Below are 13,032 nucleotides of genomic sequence, written 5' to 3' on the forward strand. Positions count from 1 at the left end.
GGCACAGCTCCTCCCCCAAGTCTTATAGAGGATTCTGCTAGATACCTGTGTGCTCTCTTGTTGCTGCCCAGCTGCTACAGCACATGCAGAAATTCATTTCATAGATAATCCCTGCTCCAAGTCAGAATGGTTACCCAGGCAGCCAGCTTGGTTTGTTGCTTATGTTTTAAGGGGATTTTTAGTCTTGGGAAATTAAAATATTATTAAATTCCAAAATAAATCTGAATGCTTAGAAATTTTCCTCAAAAATACTTTTATACTTTTGTATACCTGCAGTGCAGGAGACCTGGGCTCGATTCCTGGGTCTGGAAAATCCCCTAGAGAAGTGAATGGCAACCCACTCCAGTATTCTTGCCTGGAGAATCCCATGGACAGAGGAGCCTGTGAGGTTACAGTTCTTGGGGTCGCATAGGACATAACTGAATGACTAACACTTTCACCTCTCTTTCAATTTTTTAAAGTTTGTTGTTATTTTGTTCTACTTTTCTTTATAATTAAGCCCATGGGTTACTGGCTTTAGGTTTAGTTTCAGAATGAGGCTAAGGATTTGTCCTTTGTAGCATAACTAATGATTTTTTTTTTTAATCTTAATTAAGTTTGTGAAACCTCTCCTTTTATCTAAAAGTATAGACACTTTCAATGTGCACATCTCACATACTTTTTGTAAAGTAATGATAAGCTATGATCTCTCACTCTACAGGAGTGTCTGCAATTTTTGAAATGATAATTCAAGGATTTGGGCACTACTGAATTAATCCCTTGCTTGGAAGATAAGTCATTGTAAAATGGAGCAGGAACCTAAAATCCTTAACCCCATGTCCTCTGCCTGCATTTTGTCTGAGGAAAAACTTTAGCCAAAGAAAAAGTTTAATCATAGAAGTGAGGAAATTCAAAAACAAAGGAAAACTGTTCAACAAAACTAAGTAATAATAGTATAGTTATTCATCATAGTTAAGGGTGACAGAGGATGAGATAGTTGCATGGCATCACTGATTCAATGGACATGAACTTGAGCAAACTCTGAGAGATGGTGAGGGACAGGGAGGTCTGGCCTGCTGCAGTCCATGGGGTCATAGTCAGATTGAACAATAAAGGACCTTTAGTTCCTTCTCAAGAGCTACAGATTATTCTAAGCCATAAGCTGTCTTGTAGATACTGAAGCCCTCATCAGGTGAAAGAAGTTAACTATATGGTGACTTTACTGTAACCATGACATTTTTGTACTGTCTTTTAGTCTCTAAGTCCTGTCCGGCTCTTTTGTGGCCCCATGGACTATAGTCATGACATAAGCTGCCACAACTCCAAGAACTGGCCTCAAGGAAATGGGAACAAACAGACCCTGGAACTGAAGACTCCTGTACCTAAAAGAATCAAGATGAGGATGGTCAGACCATCACATGACCAATTTCAAGATGTCTGCCAGAGCTGACTGTGCTGTTTCTGCATGTCATCCCATCCCTCAGCCTATAAAAACTCTTGCCCACTGGTTTTGTGTGTCTAGGAGGTGAGCCTTTGGACAGGTGTCCTCTCTACCCCACCAGCTGCCAGCAACCAAAGTAAAGCAAACTTTCCTTTCCACCAACCTTGCCTTTTTATTGGCTTTTGAGTAGCAAGCAGCTGGACCCCACTTTCAATTACAATTTTTCACCAGCTGATCTAGAGCAATCTGAAACTCACATATAAAGGAAGTATGAGGATTATTTGGAAATGCAATTTGACAAAAGTTGAATACAGAAGGAAAAAGCTGCTAATTGTTACACTAAATAAAATCTAGATCAGGGTAATGGAATTCTGGTCTTGAGTTCTTTATTAATAAAAAACTATGATCAAACAATTTCATGGCAAAATACATTGCACACTGCTTGCTGGCTAACTGCAGTAGAATCACTCTGTGGGTTTCTATTTATCCTGGCAATCCTGCCCTCAATTTCTAAGGGAGTGGCAAGTAATTCGTAAGAGAAAGGTGTTCTTTTTACATTATCCCTAGCAGGCTTCTGTTGTAATATAAATTACACCCTTCCTATATTAGAAGTGCTTTCAAAGTTAAAAGCCATTTTTTTCTTTCTAATTTACTGCCTATATCTGATTTTCTAGAAGTCTAAGGCTTTGAAGATTGGACAATGTCATGCAGAAAGCTGGCCCCTACTCCTTCCAGCCCTGCAACTTCCCAGGCAAGGTTTTTCACCCTTGACACTATTGCTATTTCAGGCTGAATAATTCTTTGTGTTGGGGGTTGTTCTGTGCAGTGTAGGGGGTTAGTAGCACCCCAAGATTTTACCCATCAGATACAGTATCAGCAACCCTCCCCAATACCTCCCTAATATTCCCCACCACCACCTCCAAAGGTTGTGAAAACTGAAAATATCTCCAGACTTTGTCAAATGTCCACCTCCACTGCCCTTAGTCTGAGGCTGAAGAGAACAGCCTTGCTCAAGGTCACATGTGTGTGTGCTAAGTCTTCATTCGTGTCCAGCTCTTTGTGACCCTAGGGACTGTAGCCTGCCAGGCTCTTCTGTCCATGGGATTTGTCAGGCAAGAATACTGGAGTGGATTGCCACGCCCTCCTCCAGGGGATCTTCCCAACCCAGGGATACCATGTCCCTTATGTCTCCTGCATTGGTTCTTTATCTACCACTAGTGCCACCTGCTCTTCTAATTTAGGAAAGCTCGGAGAGCCTGTTTCCACCCTCCGGCTCCCAAGCTCCCTGGAGGACCAGTGGAGGCCTTTGCTGTGAATGCATCACCTTTCACATCTCCCTCTTTCCCATCCTTCTTCCTTCATTTCTGCCTTTGGTGCCATGAACGCACACAGTTTAATAATCTCAAAAAAAAAAAAATCTCCATCTCAGGCAGCATATGCTTTCCTCAAAACCAAATGGGTAACAAAGTATTTCATCAATTTACAGAAGCACATTTTTATAACATTTTATCATCAATGAAATCAGTTGTTTTTAAATCCATGGCATGTTGTAACTTAATCGGTAGCATGATTTCTTTCTTATGGTACATAAAATAATCATCTAAAAAAGGTCTCAATCCTCCTACACTGTTGGTGGGCATGTAAATTGGTGTAGCCATTATGGAGAATAGTATAGAGGTTCCTTAAAAAACTAAAAATAGAGTTGCCATATGAGTCAGCAATCCCACTCCTGGGCAATTTCTGGACAAAATTATAATTCAAAAAGATAAACATGCTTCATATGTTCATAGCAGCATTGTTTACAGTAGCCAAGACACAGAAATAACCTAAACGCACATCAGCAGATGAATGGAAAAAGAAGTGGTATATATATATAAAACGGAGTACTATTCGGTCATAGAAAAGAAGGAACTAATGCCATTTGCAGCAATATGGATGTACCTACATTAAGTGGAGCGAGTCAAAGACAAATACCATATGATGTCACTTAAATGTTGAATCTAAAACATGACACAAATGACCTCATCTATGGAACAGAAACAGAATCATGGACATAGAGAACAGACCTGTGCTTGCTAAGAGGAAGGGAATGTGGGGGGGAGGAATGATTAGAAATTTGGAATTAGAAGATGCAAGCTATTATATAGAGAATGGATAGACAACTAGGTTCTATTGTATAGCACGGAGAGCTATGTTTAATCTTGTGTAATAAATCATAATGGAAAAAATATGAAAAAGAATATATTTTATATACATGTATGTATAACTGAACCACTTTGCTGCACATCAGAAATGAACACATTGTAAAACATCTTAAATCAACTACACTTCAATAAAAAAATAAAATTTAAAAGGAATCCCATTTTAGTTTGTTAAATATAATAGATGAAATAAAATTAAAGCTAAAATTTGGCATAAGAAAATAATACATTAGCCTCAGGTTACTAAATTATTTGGTAAATCATTGGCTGCTGAGTGGAATTTAAATTAAAGGTTAATATCTGGGGTGGCTGTTTTCCTTAGTCACTAATAATATTTTGGTATAGCAATAATTTACTATTCTATATGTAAAGTTAAATTTATTAATCATGATATATATATATATGTGTGTGTGTGTGTGTCTGTGTGTATATATCTATGTGTAGCTAGATTATGAACTGATTTATAAAAACAAAGTTGTATTGTTTTTCTGAGGTATCTCTTTTCTCATTAAGTAACCTTCTTAAAAATGTATATAAAAGTGCCAATGCCCTCTGCTTCTAGGTCATCTAAGCCATGACTTTTTACCAACATAAGGCATCTAAACCTGTGACTAATCTATATCACGATTTATGTTATCATTCACTGAACCATATAGAACTGCATTTTGAAGAACATGTTGTGATTACTGCCTTTAGTGACTCAAACTGCATTGGAAGCAGTTCAATTTAATTGCCATTTGTTGGTATGTAATTGTCTATAATTTGACATTGGGCAAGAGATCTTTTTTTTCCTTTCACAAATCAGTAAAGCACACATGTATTTTTTCAAATTTTAAAATGGTTTCTAATTAAAATAGATTTTGAATTACTTATGTATTCATGCTCCATTTACTTTTTTCAAGGTATTTAAAACATTTTTGAGCTACAATAAAACTTTAAATGATAAATTTGCTAAAAGTCTTCAAAGAGCCACATTTTCAAAATGTAGCAATCATTTTCAGAGAAAAGTTTTTAAAATACATTATGCAAAATGTGGGTTATTTGATAAAGCATTTATATTAAGTGGTTGTGGAAATATATCCAATATGAGGAGAAGACCACAGTTGATCTAGAACAAGTTGAAAAGTCAAACACTAAAAGGTAAAAATATGATTTTGTCAATTGTATCTTGATAATCATGTTGCCTAAACATTTCTTTGTGTAAAGTTACTTATGATCAACCTTATACAATTTCATGGGTGGCTTAACTTGGACATTGTTACACCAGGTAATGTGTATTTTTTAAATAGTCAAGCAGCCCAGGCCTATCCAGGTAGGTGTAAAATTTCATCTTCCAAAACAAATGACACATATAGAACTGAGATTTAGGGAATTTTTATGCACAAGGTAAATGGTGGACTCTGAATCCTGCATCTCATTTCTAGCTCAAATAATGACCCAAGCAAATGCAATTTAATTATCTTTAGGTCATACTCAATCCATGCACATTACATAATCTTGTCAGTTGCTTATAAAAGCTCCACCAGACAAGGGTGCTTCATCACCTTCTTTTCAGTCTGCAATTATGGCACAATAATTCTTGCTGCTAATCATGTTGATGAGGGCTGTAATGTTTAACTAATCTTCATAAAGTGCTATCCACATCTGCTCTCAGGTCACATCACACCATCAGGACCAGCAAAACCAGATGCTTTTAAAACTGTTCTTACTGATTCTGCGGGTGACCCTTGTTTTTAGCTCTGTGATAATACTAATTTAACTGAATTATAGAATGGAATAACCAAACCTAAAAAGTTTTCCCAGATATATTGATAAGAAAATGACATTTAGAGAGTAAGCAGACTTTTCTAAAATAAAACATTTGATTTTGTTTGATAAGACCATTCAGAAAAACTGAATAAAATAGTCTTGGCATGTTACATTTTCAGGACATGTCTATTTCATGTAAAATGCAAAGACTAAAACTATCTAGTCAGCATGCTTTTCAAAAAACTGCCAATTTTTGTTTCTTCACTGGTTCTATTTACTTTACAAAGGAAAAAAAGTCTAAGAATTTTCCTAATAATTAAAAATTAAAGTTAAGCAAGTCTATTCATTTTTTTCTTTCCTTTTTAACTGAAAAATGAAGGGCATTAAAAATACATGTTGCAGTGAAATCTTTCACTGAATGATTTCTATTACAAAACAGTAGGAAAAATACCAAATTTTTGCTGTAGCAAATATATCATATATAGATAGATAGATAGATAGATTAAAAGACACTTGCTTATTGGAAGGAAAGTTATTACCAACCTAAACAGTATATTAAAAAGCAGAGATATTACTTTGCCAACAAAGGTCTGTCTAGTCAAGGCTATGGTTTTTCCAGTGGTCATGTATGGATGTGAGAGTTGGACTATAAAGAAAGCTGAGCACCGAAGAATTGATGCTTTTGAACTGTGTTGTTGGAGAAGACTCTTGAGAGCCCCTTGGACTGCAAGGAGATCCAACCAGTCCATCCTAAAGGAGATCAGTCCTGGGTGTTCATTGGAAGGACTGATGTTGAAGCTGAAACTCCAATACTTTGGCCACGTGATGCAGAAAGCTGACACATTGGAAAAGACCCTGATGCTGGGAAAGATTGAGGGCCAGAGGAGAAGGGGACAACAGAGGATGAGATGGTTGGATGGCATCACCGACACAATGGACATGGGTTTTGGTGGACTCCGGGAGTTGGTGATGGACAGGGAGGCCTTGGCATGCTGTGGTTCATAGGGTCGCAAAGAGTCAGACATTACTGAGCGGCTGAACTGAACTGAACTGATATATAGATAAAATATATATTTGTCAGTTTATCTGTTTTACTTTTGGAGCTGTTCTTAACCAGGTACTACAATAATAAATGGTTTGAAAGAGCTATGATTGGCTTACAATGTAATAATTTTAAAAGCTACTCTTATGAATGAATTTCAGTAAGCCACTGTGACAAGGCTCTATAGGTGTAAACTAAAATAAGTGTGGGCAGAGTCAAGTAGACTGATAAAAAAAATGTATTATTATAACAGTTCTGGCATTTTTTTACTTTACTTTCCCAATTGCTATTATTTTTATTTGCCATGCAATGAACCTATATATAATAGGAATTATATCAGAAATTGTTATAGGGGTTCTTTCCATGAATAATTAATAGCACATTTAGATTATGACTCACAAGCTTTATCAGAAATAGGATCTCAAATTTCAACTGTTTACCATGGTACTTTACTTACTGAAATTTGGTTCAGTTTTTGAAGTGTTAAGGGGATTCTCAATTCAAATTGAATTAGATTTTGATTTTAAAATAAAAAATGAAAATTTTAGAGGAGTTAAAGCCACTTTTGTTCTGAAATTCTATAGAAGCAAACATAAATATGATCGCATTTTCGTTGAGGAGAGTAAAGAAAAGATTAATCATTCCAAGTAATACACTGCAGAAAATTTACTAGAGAAGGAAGAAATGGCTGGTCAAGACTTGCTAATTTAGTCATAACCACTGTGGATTTTCAACTGCAAACACAGACAGACTGAAGACTTACCAGAATCCAGGTTCTCCCTCCACTGGCCCTACTCCTGGAGTGAGTTGGCTTGCAAAGCCCACAGCTGACCCAGAGTAGGCGCTCCTACTCAGGGTAGAGTAGTGTTAGCTGCCAGCCATTAAAGGAGGGTTTGAGGGTTGTGCTGTGTCTTTCTCTTTACCAATACTTTTTTTGTGTGGTTGTCGAGGTTATATTCACAGTAAGCTTTGACATGGAATGAATTAATATATTTGCTAGTAGATCAAGCCACTAAAAGTATATATAAAAAAAAGTCTGAGAAATATCCCAAAGGATTGTCTCTTCAATAAATGCTGCTGGGAAAATTGGATATCTAACTGCAAAAGAACAAAAGTGGATCCTTTCACAAAACTTAACTTAAAATTCATTAAAGGCGTAGACTTAAGAACTAAAACCACAAAACTCCTAGAAGAAAACAGAGGGGATAAGCTTCTTGCTCTTGACAATTAACACCAAGAACTAAGGCAACAAAAGCAAAAATAAACAGGTGAGATGCCATCAAACTAAACAGCTTCTCCACAGTAAAGGAAACCATCAACAACAATAACAACAAAAAATACCTATGGAATGGAGGAAAACATTTGCAAGCCATGTATTCTATAAAGGGTTATTATTCAAAATAATGAGGAAGTCATAAAATTAAATAACAAAAGCAAACCAACCAATTTGATTAAAAAATGGGCCAAAGACCAAAAAAAGATATTTTTTCCAGAACATACAAATGGCCAATAGGCACATGAAAAGAAGTTCAACATCACTAATTGTCAGGGAAATCAAAATCAAAATCACAATGAAATATCACTTCACCCCAGTCAGAATGGCTATCATCAAAAACACAGGAGATAACGTGTGTCAACAAGGATGTGGAGAAAAGGAAACCCTTGACATTGTTGGTGTGAATGTAAATTGGTATGGCCACTTTGCAAAATAGGATGACGTTTCCTCAAGAAAATAAAAATACAATTGCCATATAATCCAGTAATCCCACTCTGGACATATATTCAAAGGAAATGAATTTAATATCTCAAAGAGATATCTGTATGCCCGTGTTCATTGCATACACAATAGCCAAGACATGGAAGCAATCTAAGTGACTACAGATGATGAACGGAGAGAGAAAATGTGCTATACGTATACACAGCAGAATATCTTCAGCCTTAGGAAAGAAGAAAATTCTGCCATGTGCTACAACATGAATGAAATTGGAAGGTATTAAATTGTGAAATAAGTCAAACAGAGAAAGACAAATACTGCATGGTATCATGTTTATTTAATTTTTTTTAAAGGCAAACTCATAGAAACAGAGAAGAGAATAATGGTTTATAGGAACCAGAGGGTGGGGGAAATAGGAAGAGACTGGTCAAAGTACGTAAACTTTCAGTTATAAGATGAACAAAGTGTGTAGACAATTATACCATAGTGACTATACTTGAAAATATTTCATTATATAATTGAAATTTGCTAATGGAATAGAACTTGTGTTCTTAAAAAAAAAGAAGGTAAATATGTGAGGTAATAGATGTATTAATGAACTTATATAAATTAACTTGATATACTTAATATATATGTGAATCAAATCATTATGTCATATGTATTAAATATATTACAATTTATCAATTGCATGTCAATGAAGATTAAATAAGAAATCAAAACCTCAGATGTGCCAAATACATGTATGTTGATAAAAATTAAGTAAAAATTTTTAATACTTAAAGGGTATAAAAATATATGGAAAAATGACAAATATTTTGGTAAAACTTTTTGCTCCTCATTAAAAGGAAACATATTTAATTCCAATGTTTTAATCTATTAAGCATTTTATAAGAAATGATAACTGATATTAAAATATCAAAGTATAGAATTTTGTTTTATGCTAATAATACAATGAAATGTTATATCCTTTAACATAACATTAAAAAGGTTAACTTAAGAATGGTTGACAGGAAAGCTGGTAGCCAAGATTTCAGTTCTAAAGATTTACTAGCTAAGGATCATAGTGGATGTGAAATGTATCTGTCATTTATTGAACTCTCTATGTGTTATATGCTTTACCCTCTTTTATTTCCATGCTGCAAACTAAGTATTCTTATCTCCCTTTTATAAATGGGATTGGGAGAGCATGTTCTCAAGGTCACAGTTAACTTTTCTTGGCAGAAAAATATATATCTAGTAACCTAAATTACAAAGAGTAGCACATGAATTGTGTCCTACAGGGCCTTTAACCAGAAGGATAGATGTGCCAAAGTAAATGGAAAAATCCATCTCCAAATTTATATATAAGGACTACTGATACTGGCACTGCTGATAGAGCTAAGTGTAGGGAAAATATGACTCACATCTTCTCCCAATATTTCAAATGATACTGTTACATAACATTCTAATCTCTCTACAGAATCATTTTTGCCAGCTTTTGGGATAATTTACCAGGATGCCCAGCTCATCCTGGGCATCCTGGTTTTCTGATAAGATTATAAAACTGAGAACGGTAATATCAGCATGATCTGGAACTTACCCCTCAGACAGCATTGGTAACTTTTTTTTTTTTTTTTTGATATTCAATGTTTCTAAAACTTTAGATCAGGAGCACAAAGAGAAACGTCTTCTATCTCATCTCATACAAACAGATTCTAAATCCCTCTAATTCCTCTGTTTGGTACTATTTTTCTGGATTTCATAAGAATCATAAAGTGGAGGAAAGAAAAATACCAAACAATTTCTGGCCAAGATAGAGAAGGACTAGCAAATTTAGAACGGGTCAAGAATCTGGCAAACTTAGAATCACGAGCATCTGTTGAGCCTTATAAGCCATTCTTACTCTTCTGAACTGAAAATTAAGCCTAGCAGATCTCTAACTAGCTTTATAGCATATTGTGACAATATTGACATATTCAAATTTCCTCCTCTGGGAATGTTTATTACTTATTTTCATATATTACCAGGGCATTATATGTATTTCTCCAAAGATTCTATTGTATTGTCATAAAATATCCTTAACTCACATCAGTCTCGTTTCTTAGTCTTAATCATTTTAAAAATGTTTTATCATTTTTTTTCACTAAGCAAATCAGAGTTTTATCTATTTCAAAAAATCCAAAATTTAATGATGATTATATATATTTTGTTCTATTTTCATTATTTATATCTTACTCCTATTTTATTACAATTTGTTTATTTTATTTTCCAATTTCTTAATTTGAATTTTGGCCTTTAATGAGAATTTACTTTGTATCAAGATGAATGATGAATTTTTATAAATCATTTATGGACATAAAGAATATATATTCTTTCTTAGAGGATATTATATATTATAACATCATTAAATATGATGATTAAGTTATTTGAATCTTGAACATGTATGCTTATTTTTCCTTCTATTTTTTCAGGCCTGTGGTTTCTAAATATTTTATTTTTTTATTTTAATTTACCTTCTATTAAGGTAACATTGGTTTGTAATATTATGTAAATTTCAAATGTACATTACATTTTTCTGTATAGATTATAGCAAGTTCATAATCAAAATTCCAGTTTCCTTCCATCACCATACATTTGATTCACTTTGCCTATTTCTCCCTCCCCACTAGTAACCACTACTCTGTTCTCTGTATCTACATTTTTGTTTTTGCTTAGTTTTGTTTGTTCATTTATTTTGTTCCTTGTTTTTTATATTCCACATAAGAGTGAACTCATACTGTATTTGTTGTTCTCTTATTTCACTTATGATATCCTGAAGGTCCATTCACGTTGTCACAAGTGCGAAGATTTCATCTTCATTCAGTGACTAAGACGACAATAAAATAGAAATAAAACAAAGTGACTTCATAATTTGTCTAAGCTCACATAGAAACAAAGTCATTGGACAACCCATGAAACACCAAATATCCCCTCTCCTGGCTAATGGATGTGCTTCTTTAAAAGAAAAAAAATGCATATATAGTGTTTATTTACTTATTTATTGGCTTCACTGGGCTTAATTGTGGCATGCGGGCTCTTTAGTTGCAGCATGTGAGACCTAGTTCTAGGACCAGTGTTCAAACCCAGACCTCCTGCATTGGAAGCATGGAGTCATAGCCACTGGCCCACCGGGGAAGGCCCTGGATGATCTCCTTGGCCAGCTACCCCTTTATCCTGCCTCTAGTCTGCTCTCTCTACAGACTAGATTTATTGAGATATTCAGTCACAGAGTTTTTCCTCTTTCTGAGAGCATCCATTCTAGAGTGAACTCCTACTTCTTTAGCTCTTTACCAAACAAGCCGACCAAAACCCCAAATCCTGTAATAGTTTCTTTTTAACCCTCTTCCTGAGAGGCCCCACAACTCCTAAAGGTGAGACTCTCTCTCTCCAAATAGTAAACTCAGCTCATTCATACAGGTGTGTTCCTGGTGGTCATTACTGGAGCACACTGTCACTCTTACCCCAAGTGTGGAGAAATCTAAACTGGGGAATTCTGGGAAAGCACTGAGCTAGTGTCGGCCAGTGTAAGTGGTTTGCATTATTCTGTTGCTCCTCAGGTTGTTTTCACAAAGCCTGAGCCCAGTTAGAAACTTGACTGCTCTCGAAGGCGCAGAGCTAGCTCCACTATTTCTGGAACCTTGCCTTGTCAGCGATCTTGCTTTTCTAATTGAGACCCAGCCCAGCTTCCACTTCAGTGAGGCCGCTATGAAGGCAGTTATCTAGTGCATCCTAGCAAATAACTATGGTCTAATTTAAAATGATATGGTGACCATTGGGCCAATTATGTTCAGAAATTTTACACAAAGTACATTACATCAAAGTGATTTTAAAATGTCTTATGGTTTCTTGAATTTGACTTTGGAAATTCACAACTTCAGATAAAAGCTCTATTTTAGCCCAAGCTATAAGGCAGCTGAGAAGGTAGTGACCCATTCCCTTGACCTGTGTCTAATAAGTTCAGTCAAAACAGTGGCGTCCTCACAGTACCCAGGAGTGTTCCTTGTTAAAAGGAATTAGGAGAATTTAGTTCTACTAATTCTAGTTATTCACACCCATGGCTTGGTTCTCAAATCCTGGGTTGGCCAGAAAGTTCATTTGGGTTTTTCTGTAAGATGTTATGGAAAAACCTGAATGAATTTTTTCACCAACCCAATAGCTTGAACTTTACCAAGAAACATTTTAAGGAAATAGGATGAAATAATTTGAAAAAAAAAAAAAAAACCCACAACGGAGGAGGAATCAAGGCAGCAAGGGTTCTACAGAGAGTCCCTGCTCTGGGACTATGTCTCCCAGCCCTTCTCAGCCCTACAACTGGCCCTCATGCTACCCTCCAGTCACCCTCCCTCCCCTCTCCCTCTGCCTCTTTCTCCTCTCACTCACAGACCACCTCCCTCTATTGAAACCGGCAAAATTTCTCTGCTGCCTTTCTCTGTCAGTCACCTCAAGAAGCTCCCGATCCCCCAGGTCATCCCCATCACATTCTGTTCTCTTCCCAGGGAATCCATTCCCTTTTTTCATCCCTCTGCTGCTGCTGCTGCTGCTAAGTTGCTTCAGTCGTGTCTGACTCTGTGTGACCCCATAGACGGCAGCCCACCAGGCTCCCCCGTCCCTGGGATTCTCCAGGCAAAAATACTGGAGTGGGTTGCCATTTCCTTCTCCAATGCATGAAAGTGAAAAGTGAAAGTGAAGTCGCTCAGTCATCCCTCTAGAAACCCTTAACCCTCCAGCTATATCCTCTTGAATCTGCAGCAAAACCTCATTCTCTTCTCCCGTCACCTTCTTGTTGTAATAACTCCCCCAAGAACTCTCTGCTAGGGTTCACAAGGGGCTCATAGCATATAGTTTAAAAATGGGTCATTGTGGTGACCTGACAAACAAGGGATGAACT

Source organism: Bos taurus, chromosome 8 (assembly GCF_002263795.3).
Source record: "Bos taurus isolate L1 Dominette 01449 registration number 42190680 breed Hereford chromosome 8, ARS-UCD2.0, whole genome shotgun sequence".
NCBI classification, from domain to species: Eukaryota; Metazoa; Chordata; class Mammalia; order Artiodactyla; family Bovidae; genus Bos; species Bos taurus.